The 17,958-nt window shown below is 39.8% G+C and overlaps 1 long non-coding RNA gene across 1 annotated transcript; it reads left to right on the top strand.

Annotated features, from left to right (window-relative positions):
* The first annotated feature begins 3,209 nt into the window (after positions 1-3,209).
* LOC124879980 lies at positions 3,210-15,084 on the top strand. The gene is made up of 2 exons (XR_007041188.1): positions 3,210-3,526; positions 14,296-15,084. It is a non-coding gene; the product is annotated as an uncharacterized LOC124879980 (long non-coding RNA).
* Positions 15,085-17,958: the final 2,874 nt, after the last annotated feature.

The raw sequence follows: 17,958 nt of genomic DNA, 5'->3' as shown, positions 1-17,958 counted from the left end.
GCGTGGCTCTGACGTAACCTTCGTTGCATCGTGGGAATCCGAGTAAAACTGACGCACTATGCGGAGCACGTATACGGCACACTCTCCCTCTCACTCAGAGATTAAAAGTATATTTTCAAAATAACCTTTAAGCAGGCATTAAAGATACTTTTCATTAAGCTCACATTTTTGTATTAAACATATTTTTATTGGTCTAAAGTAATATTCTAATATTAAATGCCATGCTTTCATTAACTGTAAAAAAATCACCATATTGTAATTAAACTGCTGAAATAATATAACATATTGAATAATATAGCAATAATAACAGATGCAACAATCAGGCATTCCTGGCTTATACCGATTTATGGTTTTCTTTGATGTGTGAACTGAAAATTTCTATAGATCATTCCACTTTTTTATTCTAAGGACTACATATTAGCAGCAGTGGCTCTATGGGTAGAGCTGTCATCTTGCAATCAAAAAGTCGTGTGTTTGACTCCAGCTTCCTCCTGTTACATGTTAATCTGCCCTTGAGATAGGCACTCAGAGTTGCCTACCAATTGGTGTATGACTGCGTATTTGCAAGTCTCAATCTGGCTCTAGTGTACAGCACTTTGAGAGGTCAGTATGACTAGAAAAGTGCAAGGTAAATTCAGTACATTTACCACGATAAAAACATGTTTTGTGAAAGTATTATTAAATACAATATTTGGTAGATTGTCTGCACAATAACCTTACAGAAGTCTCTAAAAATGCAGGAATTGTGATGTTTCATCATGACAACATACACTCACCATCTACTTCGTTAGGTAATAGGTACACCTTGCTAGTGCTGTTTTGCCAGGCAGAACTGCCATTATTCATGGCATAATTTCAAAAAGGAAACATTCCATTGAGATTTTGGTCTGTATTAATATAATAGCATCACAGAGTTTCTGCCTATTTTTAAGTTGTACATTCCTGATGTAAATCTCCCATTCCTCCCATCTCAAAGCTGAGATCTGGTTGCTGTGGATGCCACTCGTGTACAGTTAACTCGTTGTCATGTTCAAGGAACCCGTTTGAGATGATTTTATCTTTGTGACATGCTTCATTATTCTGCTGGATGTAGCCATCAAAAGATGGGCACCCTGTGGGTAGAAAGAGATGAACATTATCAGCAACCGTAGTAAGTTAGGCCAAGGCTTTTAAACAATGCTCAGCTGGTACATCACCTCCAGCAGCCTCACCTGGTGATACAAGGCTGAATGGATCCATGCTTCCATCTGTTTTAAGTCAAATTCTAACCCAACCATCTTGATGTGGCAGTTCAAATGAAGACCTTTCAGAAAATGCAGCCTCTTTCCAATGTGTTATTGTCCAATTTTGGTGAGCCTACGTAAATTGTACCTCCATGTCTTGTTTTTAGCTGCCAGGAGTAGCAATCAATGTGGCCTTCTGCTACTTGAGCCTGTTTTTAAGAGATGACATGTTTTAGGAGATGACATGCTGTATACCTATATAATGTTTTCCTTTTCATCTGAGATCTGACATCAACAATGCATTTTGGTCCACATAACTCTTACTCACTGGATATTTTCTCTTTTTTGGACTCGTACAGACATTGTCCCTCCAGGGTGGCAGGGCTTCGGGGGTGGATGAGATCTGCCCTGAGTACCTCAAGTCTCTGGATGTTGTGGGGCTGTCATGGTTGACACGCCTCTTCAAAATTGTGTGGCGGTCAGGGACAGTGCCTCTGGACTGGCAGACTGGGGTGGTGGTCCCCCTTCATAAGAAGGGTGACCGGAGGGTTTGTTCCAACTACAGGGGGATCACACTCCTCAGCCTCCATGGTAAGGCCTACACCAGGGTATTGGAGAGGAGAGTACGGCCGATAGTTGAACCTCGGCTTCAGGAGGAGCAGTGTGGTTTTCGTCCCGGCCGTGGAACACTGGACCAGCTCTATACCCTCTACAAGGTGCTCGAGGGTTCATGGGAGTTTGTCCAATTGGTCCACATGTGTTTTGTGGACCTGGAGAAAGCATTTGACTGTGTCCCTTGTGATGCCCTGTGGGGTGTGCTCCAGGAGTATGGAATAGGGGGCCCGTTACTAGGGGCCATCCGGTCTCTGTACAAGTGGAGCAGGAGTTTGGTTCGCATTGCCGGCACTAAGTCGGACCTGTTCCCCGGTGCATGTTGGACTCCGGCAGGGCTGCCCTTTGTCACCGGTTCTGTTCATAACTTTCATGGAAAGGATTTCTAGGCCCAGCCAAGGGCCGGAGGGGGTCTAGTTTGGGAACCAGTGGATTTCGTCTCTTCCTTTTGCAGATGACGTGATACTGCTGGCCCCCTCTCGCCAAGACCTACAGCATGCGCTGGGGCGGTTCGCAGCCGAGTGTGAATGTGGCTGGGATGAGGATCAGCTCCTCCAAGTCCGAGGCCATGTTTCTCGACCGGAAAAGGGTGGCTTGTCCTCTTCAGGTTGGAGGGGAGTTCCTGCCTCAAGTGGAGGTGTTTAAGTATCTCGGGATCTTGTTCACGAGTGGGGGAAGAATGGAGCGGGAGATCGACAGACGGATCGGTGCGGCTGCCGCAGTAATGAGGGCGCTGTGCCAGTCCGTAGTGGTGAAGAGAGAGCTGAGCCGAAAAGTGAAGCTCTTGATTTACCGGTGGGTCTACGTTCCTAGCCTCACCTATGGCCATGAACTTTGGACTACTTTCTGTAAACCCCAGAGATGGTTGCATCTGCATGAAAATTGCTGCAGATCAATTTAAAATTTGGTTCAGGTGTTTTTGTGTCAAGTAACCCATTTCTGTGTTGATTTAAGCATATGTTTTATATAATTATCCCGTTCAGTCAGTGATGGCTGAATTTCAGTTTTCCGGTAGTTTTCTTGTTTAAAATCCCCTGGAATTTCATTGAGTTCATGACACCACAAGCTCTGACAAGGTTCCCTTGACCTTTGGAAAACAAACCAAACAGGCCCACATTATGAAATATCCACCACCATGCTAAACATGGAGTATGAAGTGTTTTTTCTTCATATTCATCCCTTGTTTCAAAGCAGACCTACAGTGTTTGTTGGCAAAATAATTAGTAGTTTCATTTGACCGTTAAAGTCCCAATAGAGTTTAACAAGCAGCCAATCAGCAGTGAGAATACAACACCCTCATTTGTATTGGCATGTCCCCATAACTGCACTCTGCGCATAAAACAAATTTTTTAAGAATCAGTGTAGGCTATCCCAGCTGGTAAGACTCCATTGCGTATACATTTGCTGGATCCTGGGAAATTGTTGCGGAATGTATGGGGGAATTCAGAAGAAGGGAGCCACGGAGTGAAATTGGATATTTTGAAGAAGCAGCAGGGAGGGAGAGAGGCTCTGTGTGTGTGCGAGTGCGCACCTTTGGATAGGCTGTAAAATAAGAACTCGGTCAGACACAGGCGCAGGGACGGTGACTGGAGACGCGGCACAAGGGGGGTTTGGACAGACTTAACGCCAGAAACAATACGGCCAACGAGCAAATGGGATCATCGACGAGTTGTACTCTCATCTTTTAGACGGTAGGATTTCACGCGGTATGATAAATAGACGATTTCTTTTGGCATAGCCTCGTTATAACCAAGGTTAGGGTTGTTCGCATTTAATTTGGATTTAATTGAAAAGCCTAAATTTCGGATGACATCATTTCTAAACGATTATCTTTTAAGATAATTTATTTATTTTGCTTATTTTAACTTTGTCTGTCGTTAGCCGAAATCAGTCAATTCAATTGAGAGATTCTGGTTTCTATACATAATAAGCAGCATGATTCTTGATTTTCTCCAAGTTTCTTTTATTTTCTCCGCCTGTATGCCTGCGCTCATGAATGATCGGATGGATGGATGGATGGATGGAGGTGGCAGCTGCCACCAGACACTCACCAGATATTAAATCATCGGAACATATAGGGCTTACAGAAACTGATGGAGTAAGGTAAAGTGTGAAGGATTGCCCCTCACTTTGTCCGTCAGTAAATCTTCTCTTTATCAGGCTCTGTCAGCTCTCACAAATGATTGAAATAGCCTCCGTGTAGTGTGGTCCACGGATAAAGGGATTCGCCCTCGCTGCAGGTTTAAATTGACTCCGAAGGAGGGTCAGGCTGGGTGAAATAACACACACACACACACACACACACACACAGGCAGAGAGGCTGAAACGATGCTCTCATGAATCCCTTCAGGACTGAGACGGAAAGTAGTTTTTTCTTTTTTCAGTGACACAGATGTGTCTAGAATGCATCCAGTGGCTTGCAAAGTATCACAACAATTTGAAATATGTTTAATTGGGAGCATTATGTGACAAGGGAAACAAAGTAGCACATAATTATGAATTACAATTAAACATTTGAAAGTGTATTGTCGTTTGTATTTCAGCACCTTTTAACCTTATACCTCAAAATGAAACCCTGCTCATTATTGGAGAAGCAACTTAGAGGCCTATGGTGACTCTGGAGGAGCTGTAAAGATTTACAACTCAGGTCGGGAAATTTGTTGATAGGACAAGTCTTAGCATAAAACTAATACTGGACTTCACCCTGAAAATGTCATCTCCACTGGTGTTAGCATAATGTGGTAGTGATGTTTTTCTTCAACAGGCTTAGCGAAGGTGTTCTTGTTAAAGGAAAATTGCAAGGAGCCAAATACAGGGCATTCTGGAAGAACGCCTGTTAGAGGCTGCAAAACACTTTAGACTGAGTGGAGGTTCACCTTGGGAGGATTTAAAAATATCTGTGCACAGCTTGAGCTACTTTGCAAAGAAGAAAAAGCCAAAGGGAAACACCGCTCTCACTAGCAGCAAATGCAGCAACCACAGAGTCAGACGTCGCCTTTGAAACGCAACACCGCATCCAGTTGTGCTGAGAAAGCTCAGGAGAAAAGGCCCAATGCTGCTCGGTGAGGGTGCCTATATCCATGCATATGTGTGGGTACACTCAGTGTCTCTGTGATGACTTTTCTCACTCAGCCAGTCATGCAGCTATAACAACCTGAGGCCCCCCCTTTAGGCTGTTTTCTTCTGCATACTGATGTGAATCACAGTTATTCATCCATCTGAGGTCATTCCCCTGCAGAGCATAAACTTTCTGTATATTGCTTGGAGCACTGATGGGTTTATTCAGTAATGAGTGTAATTATGCAGCATGGTATAATAATTAACTGCAGTTAATGTTCAATGTTTGTTTGTGGTGTGTGTAATCAGATTTTTCTAGACATCGACTTACTGAAGTGTTTCACATTTTTCACTTGATATTTCAGAGTATAAGTTCTTCAGATGCAATCTACTTGGGATGTAATTATAGCAGAGGAGAGGGACAAGGTCAGTGCTCTACTTGATCAGGAAGGCTTTTTGTCTATGTGCAGTTTGGAAGTTGTCCTTACATTACTGATGATTATTGTGCACTCTATCCTTCGAGGGTATAATCATCCGCATTCTGTCTGATTTATGCAATAATCAATAGTCTCAGGCCTTTAAATATCTGTTTTCTGAAGCTAGTCTGCGAGAATAGTATCATTTTATATTCAACATTTGAAGTGATTGCTCCCTAAAGATTAGATGTGAAGAGGGCTGAGTCATTTCAAGTGTTACTGAAAGTTGCACATCTCAAATCCTAAAAGATAATTTTTTTTTGTTCAGACCAGCTATTTTTCAACAAACCTCCCCACCATTCATTTTGTTCCTTCTGGCGAAACATGGTGAAACTTAATTTGAGTTGTTTCAGTTATCTGGCCTTGCTACACATTTTCTTTATAGTAAATCTTCCCATTGAAGACCATCTTTGGCTGCAAGAGAAGTGTGTTTCTGTCTTTCTGAACAAGGTGCGTGTGTATGTATTTGTGTATATTAGTCTTAGATCTTTGCACTGACTGATGCATCATGCACATGAGCCTGAGCTGTTGGTACAGATTACTACTCCCATGCATAATTTGGTTGAGGGGAACAAAGATGTTCTACGAACAGTGTTTGTTTGAATACGATGTTCCTGACATAAAGAACTTAAGGGAACAGCGAGACATTCACAGGGCACCAAAACCAGGAATCAAGAGAAGTAATTGCGGTGCACAAGTTTGCCTGATCCAGGTAAACCGAGTTTATTTTGGCTACACGCACTACAATGGAGCAATTTTTAATTTTCGATGGAGATAAAGAGTGGCTTTGATGAAGTATAAAAGACAGCGGGTGACTGGTGGAGGAGGGGACGGATGGTTGACTGGTTGAGGGATGGTCCAGTTGGCCGAGCTGAGTGAGCGAGAACTCATGGAATGTGGTGTACTTGGGGATAGAGACAGGACATCATAGCCTTTAGCCAGGCACGGATTAGGCCAGACATGCTGGAAACAACTACACCTTTGCTTTCTGCCAATAATGTTTATCCCCTGGACAACATATTAGATTTTTTTACAGCTGCAAGTACATGGCTGACTGCCAATTTACAAGCACCTTTATTAGCCTTCACACTTGATACTGTGTAAAATTAGTGGGCATTCCACCTATTGAGAGATTTTGTGCTTTGCAAGAGTTAGTTTACTCAAAAGAAATGGACCCCATTAGGTGTTCATTTTAGGTCATTTTTGTAGTTTCATTCATTTCCTAGGCATGTCTCTCTCCTAGTTAGGTGTCTTCCCTCCAAAGTCCTGGATGATCTCTTACAACTGATGTATGACTGCTTCGTCTGTATCTTCTGCACAAGAGAAACTGTTTCATTGTGACACATATGAAATGGCAATAAACAACTTAAAACAGAAAAAGTAAAAAATCTTATATTTCCTAAAACAAAGGCAGAAAACAGGAATATGTTTCTCTATGACACACCTTACTAATAAATGCAAATTGGTTTGGGGTGCAAACACTTCTGTTGTACTGGAATTATTTTAATAGACAACCCTGTATCCAGGTTGCGTCATACATTACCTTGGAAAGAGCCAGTTATGATTAATGCTTGACCACACTGGAAACCAGTGATTTACTGAAAAGTCTGATCTTTGTCTTGATTTAGTTGAGCTCCATGGAGAAAAAATCAATAGTTTATTGTCTTTCATTCATTAAAATGCTTGTTTGTCATACATGTCTAGCTGGGCTTCAAACAGGTAAATGATCTGGCATACAGCTCTAAAAAACAATAAAGATGCAATAGGAGGATTCTCTTAACCCCTTTAAATAAAGTCCAAAATTGCAAATTACACATTTATGTACATGCAGATTGTCTTGCAAAAGTATTGCCAGACTTTGAAAGTTTGAACAATAATAAACAAACAGCATCATGAATACCAAGGTACCTACCAGACATCTCATGAATAGAGTTATAGAGAATTTTAAAGCAGGGTTGGGTTGGATTAGACACTGTTTAATCCACCATCTGAAAATGGAAGGACAAGTTAGGCAAGATCCTCATGTTATGTTTTGAGGAACGACACAGAGGCAGGTGGAAGAATCTTTTGATCTGGCCTTTATAGAAGAAGGGCAAGAAGTCATTGTTAGAAGAATCCAGTTAGAATTCTGGTACCCAGTTTGCCACAAGCCCCATGCAAACATATTGAAGGTGCTCGTGTCAGATATTAGGAGAATGTCACTTTTCACCCTACATATAAAACACTATGTATGATGGAAAACCAATCATGAGCATCACCTGATCGTACTTTACCCACACTGGAACATGGTGGTGGTAGCATCATGCTGTGGTGTGGACGCTGGCACGAGTTGCTGCCGCTGCTCGCATGTTTTTACCCCTGGCAATTTACCTCCTCTTTGTCATCCTCTCCTACAAAATCGTCTGATACTCTGCTGACTACACCTGTGATTTTGAACAGTATTTTATCCAGTCATGTATCTCACAGTGTACCAACACTAGCACACTCCTTTCACCTGTCACTCTAACTTCACCTTCACATTAAAGTGCACACCTTGGACTTAATCGGCTACCTTGGCATCATCCCAGACAACATTTCAGCTGAATAGTTCCCTATTTCTGATAATTATGTTCCTCCCATTTACTGCGTTATTTGGTCCTACCACCATTAAGACACCTAGCTTCATCATTTACAGAACCATTAAAACATAAAACTAGACACCTGCTCTCAACTAATGAACAATATGCTAATTCACGACCCCTCCTCCAACCCTGACAACCTAGTAGCTACTTTTAATAACATTCTCCATTCCATACTTGATTGCCTTGCCCCTGTTTGATCTCTCTCTGTCACCTTCTTCCTGTCTGCACCCTGGTTTACCCCTGAGCTCTAGATCCCAATGGTGAAAGGATGACAGCTACAGCACTTTAAGAGAAAACCAGACTTGCAATTCACATGGACATTTACAGACCCCACCTCAGTTTCTTCAAAGACAAAATCAAAACAGCCAAATCCAACTACTACTTCAACTTAATAAATAGAAACCTTGGCAATTCTATAATCATATTCCCTCTCTTCAATAAGATAATCAAATCTTAAAACTCTCTCTCTCACTACATGTATTCTGGTGGCACCTGCACCTCTCTGCTCTCACATTTTAATGACAAAATTCTCAATATCCATCAGCACCTCAACTCTGCAATCCTAAATAACCATCCCCCCTCCCTGACACGGCCACCATCTCAAACCGCATCTCCAACTCTAAATCATCTTCCTGTCTCCTCAATCCCCTTTCCACACCCCTTGGCAAAAAATGCCTTTCCTCTCTGCTCCCTTTCATCACCATTATCCACTCCTCTGTGACAACTGGAACTGTTCCTACTTCCTTCAAAGTAGCTTGGACCCCAATCATTTTAATAACCTTAGCCCCATTTCTACCCTTTCTTTTATCTCAAAAATCCTTGAAAAATCAGTTACCTCTCAACTCCACTCCTTTTTAACCACCAACAATTTATATGAGCAGTCCAAGTCTGGTTTTCGCTCCTGACCCTAATTAAAACCATCAACAACCTCCTCTTGGCAGCTGACTTTCCCTTCCCACCGCTCTCCTGTCATTTCTGGGGTCCCCCAGGGCTCTGTCCTGGGTGTGCTTCTTTTTATTATTTATCTCCTTCCCTTCGGTTCCATCTTCTGCCACTTCACTATCCAGTTCCACTGCAACACAGATGACACCCAGCTCTACCTCAGATGCAATGCACCTGCCCCCCCCCCAATCTCTTCTATTGCCTCTCTGCTATTAACTCCGGGTTCACAACAGACTTTGGTAAATTTATTTAAGATAAAACTGAAATTCTCTTAATTCCACCCACTCTAAAACCAATAACCTTTCTCTGACCATTGACAGTTCCTCAGTCCTTCCCTCCCTTCAGGTAAAGAGTCTGGGTTATCATCCTTGACAGCACTCTTTCCTTTCAATCTCATATTAATAATATTATCCGGTCTGCTTATTTCCACATTCGCTCCATAAATCACCTCCATCCCTCCCTCAGCCCCCTCTCCACTTCTGTCCTCATTCATAGTCTTGTCACCTCCTGTCTTAACTACTATAATTCTCTCCTCTATGGTCTTCAACAAAAATACCTCCATGAACTTCAAATGGTTCCAAACTCTGCCACCTGTATCATCACCCAAACCCCCTCCTTCCACCACATCACTCCCATTTTACAACAGTTACATTGGCTCCCCATTAAATCCAGAATTCAATTCAAACTACTCCTCATTAGCTTTCTTGTCCCAGCTTCTCCGCATTCACACGCCCTCCCACTCCCTCAGGTCTTCCTCCTCTATCCACCTCTCTGTCCCTTCTGTCTGCCTCAGCACCATGGGGGGCAGAGTAAGAAAAGGCTCTGGAAATAGCTCCCACCCAATAACCACAATTCTGACTCCCTTCCTCAGTTTAAAACCTGCCTCAAATTTTAAATCTGTATATAACCTGCCATGTTTTATTATTTATGTTAGGTTGCTGGTGTTTTGTTGGTTTACTGTCCTTTGTTTGTTGTTTTTAACTTGTCTTTTACAGTGTAATAAATCTTATTTAAAACTCGCTTTTAATTAAAAGGTATTATTATTATTAGTAGTATTTTATTTATCACAAACAGGGTAGCTGCTCAAAACCTGTTATGAGGCTGGGTCAGCAGTTCACCTTCCAGGACAAAAATACAACCAGAGCTACAAAAAGATGGTTTAGATGTAAGCATATTCTTGTGTCAGAATGGCCCAGTCAAAGTCCAGACCTAAACCTAAGTGAAACTTTCTATCCAGTCTGATTGAGCTGAGCTATTTTGGTGAGTCTCTAAATGTGCAAACATGCTAGAGGTCTGTCCCACAAAACCTGCAGCTGAAATTGGAGCAAAAGGTATTTCTACAAAGTTTTGATTCATATGAGCTGAAGAAAATGTGCTACACAAGTTTTAGAGTTTTATTTATAAAAATAAGAAAAACAAAGAGAACTAATAGTTTTTCTTTCACTTCTCAACTATGCACTACGTTGTGTTGGTCTATCACATAAAATACAATCATAATAAAATCTAGCAAGATTTGTGGTTGCACTGTGGCAAAATCTGAAAAGCTAGAGCAGTATGAATACTTTTGGGACAAAAAGCTCAGGAAAAATAATAATATATGTTATAGATAACTTTTTGTCTGTTTCCATTCAAACTTTATTTATAAAGCACTTAAAAACAAACACAGAGGTCAAAGTGCTGTACATATAAATATATAGATAGTAGAACCAATAAAATTCAAACGTACACACAAAACCAACACCCCACTAAGTATTAAAAGCCTGAGAGAAAAGATGTGTTTTTAAAAGGAATTTAAAAATGAGCCTCGTTCTCAGTACTGACAAGAGCAAAAGGTCAGCTAACATAGGAAAAAATGGCTGTTATAGCTCTAAAATGTAGTGTGGGCTGAGGCCATTTAAAGAATTGAAAATAAATAAAACAATCTAAAAATGGATTCTAAAATGGACGGGCAGCCAGCAAAGTGAACTCAAAATCTGTCAATTGTGCTCAAACTTGTTGAAATATGTACAGGAACATTTTGCATTAGATGATATTTTTGTTTGGTATTTATAATCCATTTCATGTGGGTTTTTGCTTCTATTTTTTCCCCAGGTTATCCAGTTATTTTATGATTGATCGTGAATCTCTGATTGAGCAGGAGCAAGACAGGGGCACATGCATTCTGTAAATTTGGAAAATTGAGTTTGCAGCCTTTCTCTTCAAACTCTTTCCTCATGTATGTTGAAATCATACTACAGGCTGCACTTCCTCATCTGCATGGATTAATTCTGCCTCCATATCAGACGGCAATCATAGGAGGCAGACCATTGTCATCACTGGCACAATGCACCATTGTCAGCGCTCCTTTGTGTGAATCTTTGAAAAGGATGGAATCTTTTTTAAGCGGATGCACTGTGCTCACACTTGCTTCAGTTCACTGTCTGATCATTGTCCTCCTCACAGAGCAAGACTTAGAATTATTTTCAATCAAAATCAATAGTTAAATTACATCGCCCATTAGTCCAATGAAGGCATTGACAAAAAATGCCACTTTAATGGAATACTTTCCTCAGAAATTATTTGTGCTTTTGTCATGCAGAGTTTGAATGAAGTGTGAGGTTTTATGCAGGATATCAGCTATTATCATCTGCATATTTTCCAAGTCATCTCCTGTTCATCTGTCCTCTGACTTTATATCTCTCTGGTTTCAAATCTAGGTTGGAGCCATTTTCATGCACTGAACTGTGTGTGGGGAAAAATAGTTGTGTAATTGCCAAACCGTGGTACAGCATTGTAAAATCAGAAGTCTGGTTTTAACCAGGGAGGCTGATGAGAGCGTCTTTGATAGGGCTGCAAGGTGGTAGAATTATGCACACCACATCCAAATTTGAAGAAATGTCAGGAAAATGGTTTTTCTTTTTCTTTTGGTCTGTTGACATTCCCTTTGCTGATATGCAGACTTATACATGGAGCCATTTTAGACGTTTGTTTGTGAAACAGAAATTTAGAGTTCACTAAGCTTTGACCTTTTAATGCCTGTTTCATGACAAACTCCCCAGGAGAGAGTGGCAGACAAGGAGAGGAAAGAACAAGAGGCCAGGGGATTCTCCAGTTGTCTAACTTCTAATTCTTCATTAGCTATATTAAACTATATTAATGTACAAAAATAACTCTCATAATCTGATCAAAATCCAGTCAGAAGGATAGATTCTCTCCTTCCCTGTTAAACAATTTTATCACACATTAAAATAAGTAATGAGATTTCTGCATATTTCACAGATAAATAATTATTTTGCTTCAATAGAAAATAAATAAAGGATATAGGATTAAAACTAATAATTTGATCGATGACTTATTTGATTTAAACCAATCAGTTGAATATTTGCAAACGATTTTGATTAACTGAAAACAAACAGGAAAAAGCAAAGATAAAAATCAAAACAAAGATGTCATCATTACTTCTACCCTACAACCACTACTATATGGCTAAAAGGGCGATGTTCAAAAAATAATCTAAGTTGATTAAAAATTTTACTTTACTGAAAAGTTCCCCAGTCTCAGGAGTTTAAAGATAGATATTTTAAGGCCTAGATGTTTAACTTCTAATAGTTAATGTTAATCTCAAGAAAATGTTTCTGAAAAAGAAAAGGCATGGAACCAACTTTGATTTGTGAGTTTCCAGAATAGGAAAAGAAAGTGTTCACAGTAAATCAGGCATGGTTGTTTACTTTCCCTGAAGCAAAGGCATTCCAAGGTTCTGCATCCTTTGTGCTTCTTTTTCTGAGCCTAGAGGAAGGTCAGCTTTTTTGTTCCAGCAGAGGATGTTTTTGTCTCAAGTCAGGAATGGCACTGGTCTGTCTCATTCTGGTCTCTTCTGGTCTCTCCTGGTTCTGGGTTTGGATGTTCAGAGGCTCCTCAATGTGTCTTCAATTCCATTCAGTTTAATCTCAAAGCACTTTACCAAAAAAGTCAATGCAATCAAATTACATATTCCAACTCAAGTACATACATTCCAATTAATCTAAGTTAACAAACAATGGAGTCAAATTCAATGTATTATGTAAATTGGTTAAAGGTTTTCTATCTAAGAAAGTCTAAGATGTCCTATCTAATGAGTATCTAAGGATTGCATCAAGCCATTGACTTTGGGACCGGTTGAAGCAAGAAAAAAGTAAAACAAAAATCTTGCAGGAATATTATGCCAAATTAGACAAGCCTAGTAGAGCCCACCGTGCAGGGTGATCAGGCCTGGTTCTGACTCAGAAAAGCAAAACTTCTTCTTTGCAGTGGGTCTTTTCATCCGTCCTGCTTACGCCGGGACGGAGCTCTACTGAGCTTTCGACAACCCGGCGCTTCCGGGGGAGAGGAGTCATCACAAATCGTCCAACCCGAATTGCAATTGGCATAACACACAAGATACATCACATTAGAAGGGCAATAGTGTAAATAAATTATGCCTATAGATATAACACTGTCTCTTGGCTGGAGCTTTTTTCACTTTCAAGACTTTAAACATGTGCATGTAATCATTCTTTTGAATAATGATTCATAAAGTTGCGCCTTTTTATAAGATACTGTAGACACTTAAGAAAAAATCAAAATCACCGTAATATGATAACTGAAACTGAAACTTAGACTGAAAGATTTTAACTGTTACTAAACCTAAAGTCAATCAAAGCTATTTTATAGGGACTTGCTGAAAGCAGTTAAATGAAGTGAAAGGTCAAAATTTAGGTGTTCTGTGCACTACCCTTTGATTACTTACCCATGAGACCAATTGTTAGTATATCTATTGGTCTGCTTTGCCCACATATAAAATGTTTGAAATATATCACTTCTAATGCATTTAATTTCTTTCCAATGCATATTGCACAGCTATCATGATGATTCAACCTTTTTCCCAATGACATGCACCAATTCCACCTCAGAGCTTCTGAACAGACATACCTCTGTGGGCCTGCGGCACTGGTAGTTATTAACCTTCTAGTAAAGCAATTTGGGCCAGAGGAGTGTTTTTCTCCAGCTGTCGAGCACGTTGAATATGAGATTTAGCTGGGAATGTGAGAACCTACTTCGTAAGGTGAAGAAAGGTTATTTTTATTCGTTATGTGATAAATGTGGTGTCTTCAGAGGTGCAGTGCCCCACTTGGCCTTCTCTTCCCTGCTCACTTTCCATTAGTATTTTCCTTACGTTTTTCTACTCTACGTTCATTACTTCCCCGGATTGGCATGTCATTTCTCTCTCTGCACCTCTAATTTTCCCTCATTGTCTTTCTGTGTCTCTCCAACACAGAATCTATTGTAACCTGCTTTATCTGACTCCCCTTCCAACCCCCTTTCTCCCAAATTTCCTTCCTGTATGACTCTTTGTCTTCCTCTTCACAGTGGATCTGCTCTCTAGAGCTGAAGGTGTCTCATTGGCCGGGCCAGAGGCTGCAACACAGGACATGGGTCCTGCCTCTTCCTACCACTCGTGTCTTGTGTTGCAGCCAGTGGAGCTGCCTGCTTTGACTGTCCGCCGCTCTGTCTGCCCTGCTGATGTTGGACTGAGCCCCTGGAATGGAGGAATTGTGTCAGTCATGGACTTCCTGACCCAGATCCTCACTTTGCAGCTGCCCTGAGTGAAGCTACAGTCATTTTACTCAGTTTTTAATCAATATGTTGCCTTCTCACATGAGGCAATGAAGGCCTTTAGATGAAATGTCATCTGTTGTATTTTTGGTAATAAAAGTGCCCTAAAAGTATCATTTGTTTTACTTATGATGGGATCTGCTCTTTTTGTCAGCTTAATTCTAACATATAACGCACCCTCCACAACTATTGGCATTTCTGGTAATGACATGTAAAAAGTCTTGTAATGGTATTTATATTTTAATGAAAAAATGTATTCAACTTTTGATTAATTTAACTTTACTTAGTAAAGGCACATTAAAGGCTAAGAAAAAATTGTTTTAACAAAGTTGTGCCCTTATTGTTGGTACTAGGCATCCATTATCAGAATATACAAAGGTTTTTAAAACTCAAGACTTTCTCTTGTTAGTTTTTTTTGTATCTATTTTAAAACGTCAAACTCTAGCATGCGGTCCTTATCCTTAGGAATCTATGTTTTAGTACTTGAATTCACAAATGTTTGACTCTTTTTGTGTATTTAATAAAAGCCTAATTTAACCATGAGATCTGCTTTCTCTTACGTTTGGCTTCTCAACAACCATACATGAGACGTACAATGACCCAAAAAAATCCTACTAAGGAAATCTAGAAAATAAGTCACTCTTTTAACCCAAAGTTAATTCCATGTAGCTTGAGAGGAAAATAGAAAGTATTTTTTAATTAAACGTCTTGATAATTATACACACTGCCCTCAAAATGCTAAAAAGGATGAAGCCATTTGCTATAAATACATGGGACCATAATGCAATGGCTCTCGCACAAACAGACTTTGCCGGGCAGTTTTTTTTTCTCTTTTCTCTCAGGCAATATAAGGACAGAGAAGGCACTGTGAAAGCCCCTGTTGCCATGTTTCTCATACTTGGAGATAAAACCCTCTTTCTGAGCATCTGTGGGTGGAAGAGTTCACGGAGTTGTTGCACATCAGGTGTTCTTGTTTTATCTGTGCAACTACACAATAATAAAGTGTGTGAGAGTGTGTGCTTTAGATTATGAAGCTATCATCAGTGACAGGGATGTCACTTGATTGGAATATATATCTGCATGCAAATTCATGCTGTTTTCAATCTCGCCCAATTTAAATTCTTTACCAAATGGAAAAAAGATACTGAGCAAAGCTGATATTGGACTTGAAAGAAATGTCTCAAAAACACACTGTTATTTACCAGTACATAAACCAGAAGTAAATATGTTTTGTCATAGACCTCCTGTTTTATCTTAAGGAAGATCTTTACCTTACATGATATTATTATAAACTAGAAAATTTCAGAAGAAATTTAGACGGGGCCTGCCTCTTGGTGCGTGCTTCTCGGACCGGAGCTTGCTATTTTTATTGAAATTCATTATCTATGCTATTTTCTATGGTATTATTAGCTTAAAATATTACTAGTAACTCTGGCAGACTGAGGCTTTTATTTTGAAATTTTCAATAAGCCTTATTTTAAAAGGCCAACAGTGGGTGAGCTTCAACATTAGTGTGAAGCCCAGTCCTTCAATGATCTATTGTTTAAAATGCAAAGGCTTTTATTTTGTAGAGCATGTTTTGTCTTATTTTGAAAGTCAAGCATGGTTGTCCCTTCAGGTATGGGTTAGTTCCATTAGTTATATAGATCCTGCTTGCTATTTAAAAATCATTATGAATGCTATTATAAGCTTAAAAAATTATTAGTAAGTATGGAAGGTTGAAGCTTTTATTTTGAAAGTTTCAGAAGGCCTTATTTCAAAGGTCCCCCATAGTCCTATTTCCAACACTGGGTGAACTCCAACAGTAATGTGAAGCCCAGTCCTGTAATGATCTATTGTTTAAAATGTAAAGGCTTTTATTTTGTAGAGCCTTTTTTGTCTTACTTTGAAAGTCCAGCATGGTTGTACTTTCAGGTCTGGGTTAGTTCCATTAGTTAAATAGAACCCGCTTGCTATTTAAAAATCATTTTCTATGCTCTTTTCAGCTCACAAAATCCATAGTAACTATGGGGGGTTGAGGCTTTTATTTTGAAAGTTTCAGTAACCCTTATTTCAAAGGACTGGGTGAACTCCAACAGTAGTGTAATGCCCAATCCTGCAATGATCTACAGTTTAAAATGTAAAGGCTTTTTTTTTGTCGAGCATGTTTTGCCTTATTTTGAAAATCTAGTATTGTTGTCCTTTCAGCTCTGGGTTACTTCCATTAGTTATACACAAGCTGCTTGTTATTTTAAAATCATTGTCTATGCTGTTATCAGCTTTTAAATATCATGAATAACAATAGAAGGTTGATGGTTATATGAAAGTATGTTTAAAGTGTAAATGAGATGAATGGATGGATGGATGGATGGATGGATGGATGGACACTACTTTGTATTGATTGGTCTATCACAAAAGTTTCCTATAAGATTCTACAGATGTTGAAGTTTGAGCTTGTGACTCTTAAAACTCAAAGAAAAGCATTTTAAGAGGTATGTGCACAAAGCACTGCTGTATGGTGTAACTGTGCAAAAGCAGTTTTTTTTTAGCTAAAACTAGGGGAAGAAGCAGACAGACTGCAGGAGCTTATGCCATGGGAGGGACTTGCCAGAGGTGTCATTTTTGTGCTATTTTGGATATTTCAGCAGCATACTGTATGTAAAAACACAGATTTTTGTTTGATGATGACATGAGTAGAAATATACTCAGCCTTGTGCTCTGAGAACCAGAAAACAGCGTGAACCTGATCAATAAAGCAAGAAAAAGACCCCTATCGTTTTCGTTCAATTTGTGACCTGATCAGTTGTTAATATTCTGCAGTCGCTCAGACTTTAGGCAGAGAAGTGTCGCTATAGACTAGAGAATATTCAGCTAGATGCTCATAATCGATTTCAGCATTTTAAATGTACTCAAAGACCAAAGAGTGGAGACGAAGGTCTCATAAAGTCAAGCTCCCTCACTGTGATGAAGGATCGGCAATACAAATCAGGCTCACTTGGAGGATAGCACATGCAGGTGGCAAACTAATCAATTCCTCACTCTGTTCCAGGAGTTGTAGATCTATTTTCACACCCAAGGTCATAATGGGCTTTTAGTTGCAAAGCGTGACTTGACCACAGGAGGAGTGCATGGGAGAGAGAAGAAAAGGGTAAAGATTGTGGAAAAGAGCACATTGTGCATTAATTATAGCATACCTCTTACATTACTTTGTAGAATTTGAAGTACCTGTAGTACCTGGACTCCTTCCAAAGACCCTGAGCTTTTAGTGGATACTAAATGTGCCGGGACTCCCAGAAGGAGACAGACATTTAGCAATGATAAGTTCTTGGGAAACATAAAAGATGGGAAAAAAGAAGGTTTAAGTGAAGCTTGAAAAGAATTAGACAGACAAGCAGCAGGAAACTAAAAGGAGAAAAAAAGAATGGCTAAACAGACTGA

The sequence above is a fragment of the Girardinichthys multiradiatus genome, chromosome 13 (assembly GCF_021462225.1).
Source record: "Girardinichthys multiradiatus isolate DD_20200921_A chromosome 13, DD_fGirMul_XY1, whole genome shotgun sequence".
NCBI classification, from domain to species: domain Eukaryota; kingdom Metazoa; phylum Chordata; class Actinopteri; order Cyprinodontiformes; family Goodeidae; genus Girardinichthys; species Girardinichthys multiradiatus.
Note: the sequence above shows the minus strand (reverse complement) of the source record. Positions and strands in the feature narration are given on the sequence as shown.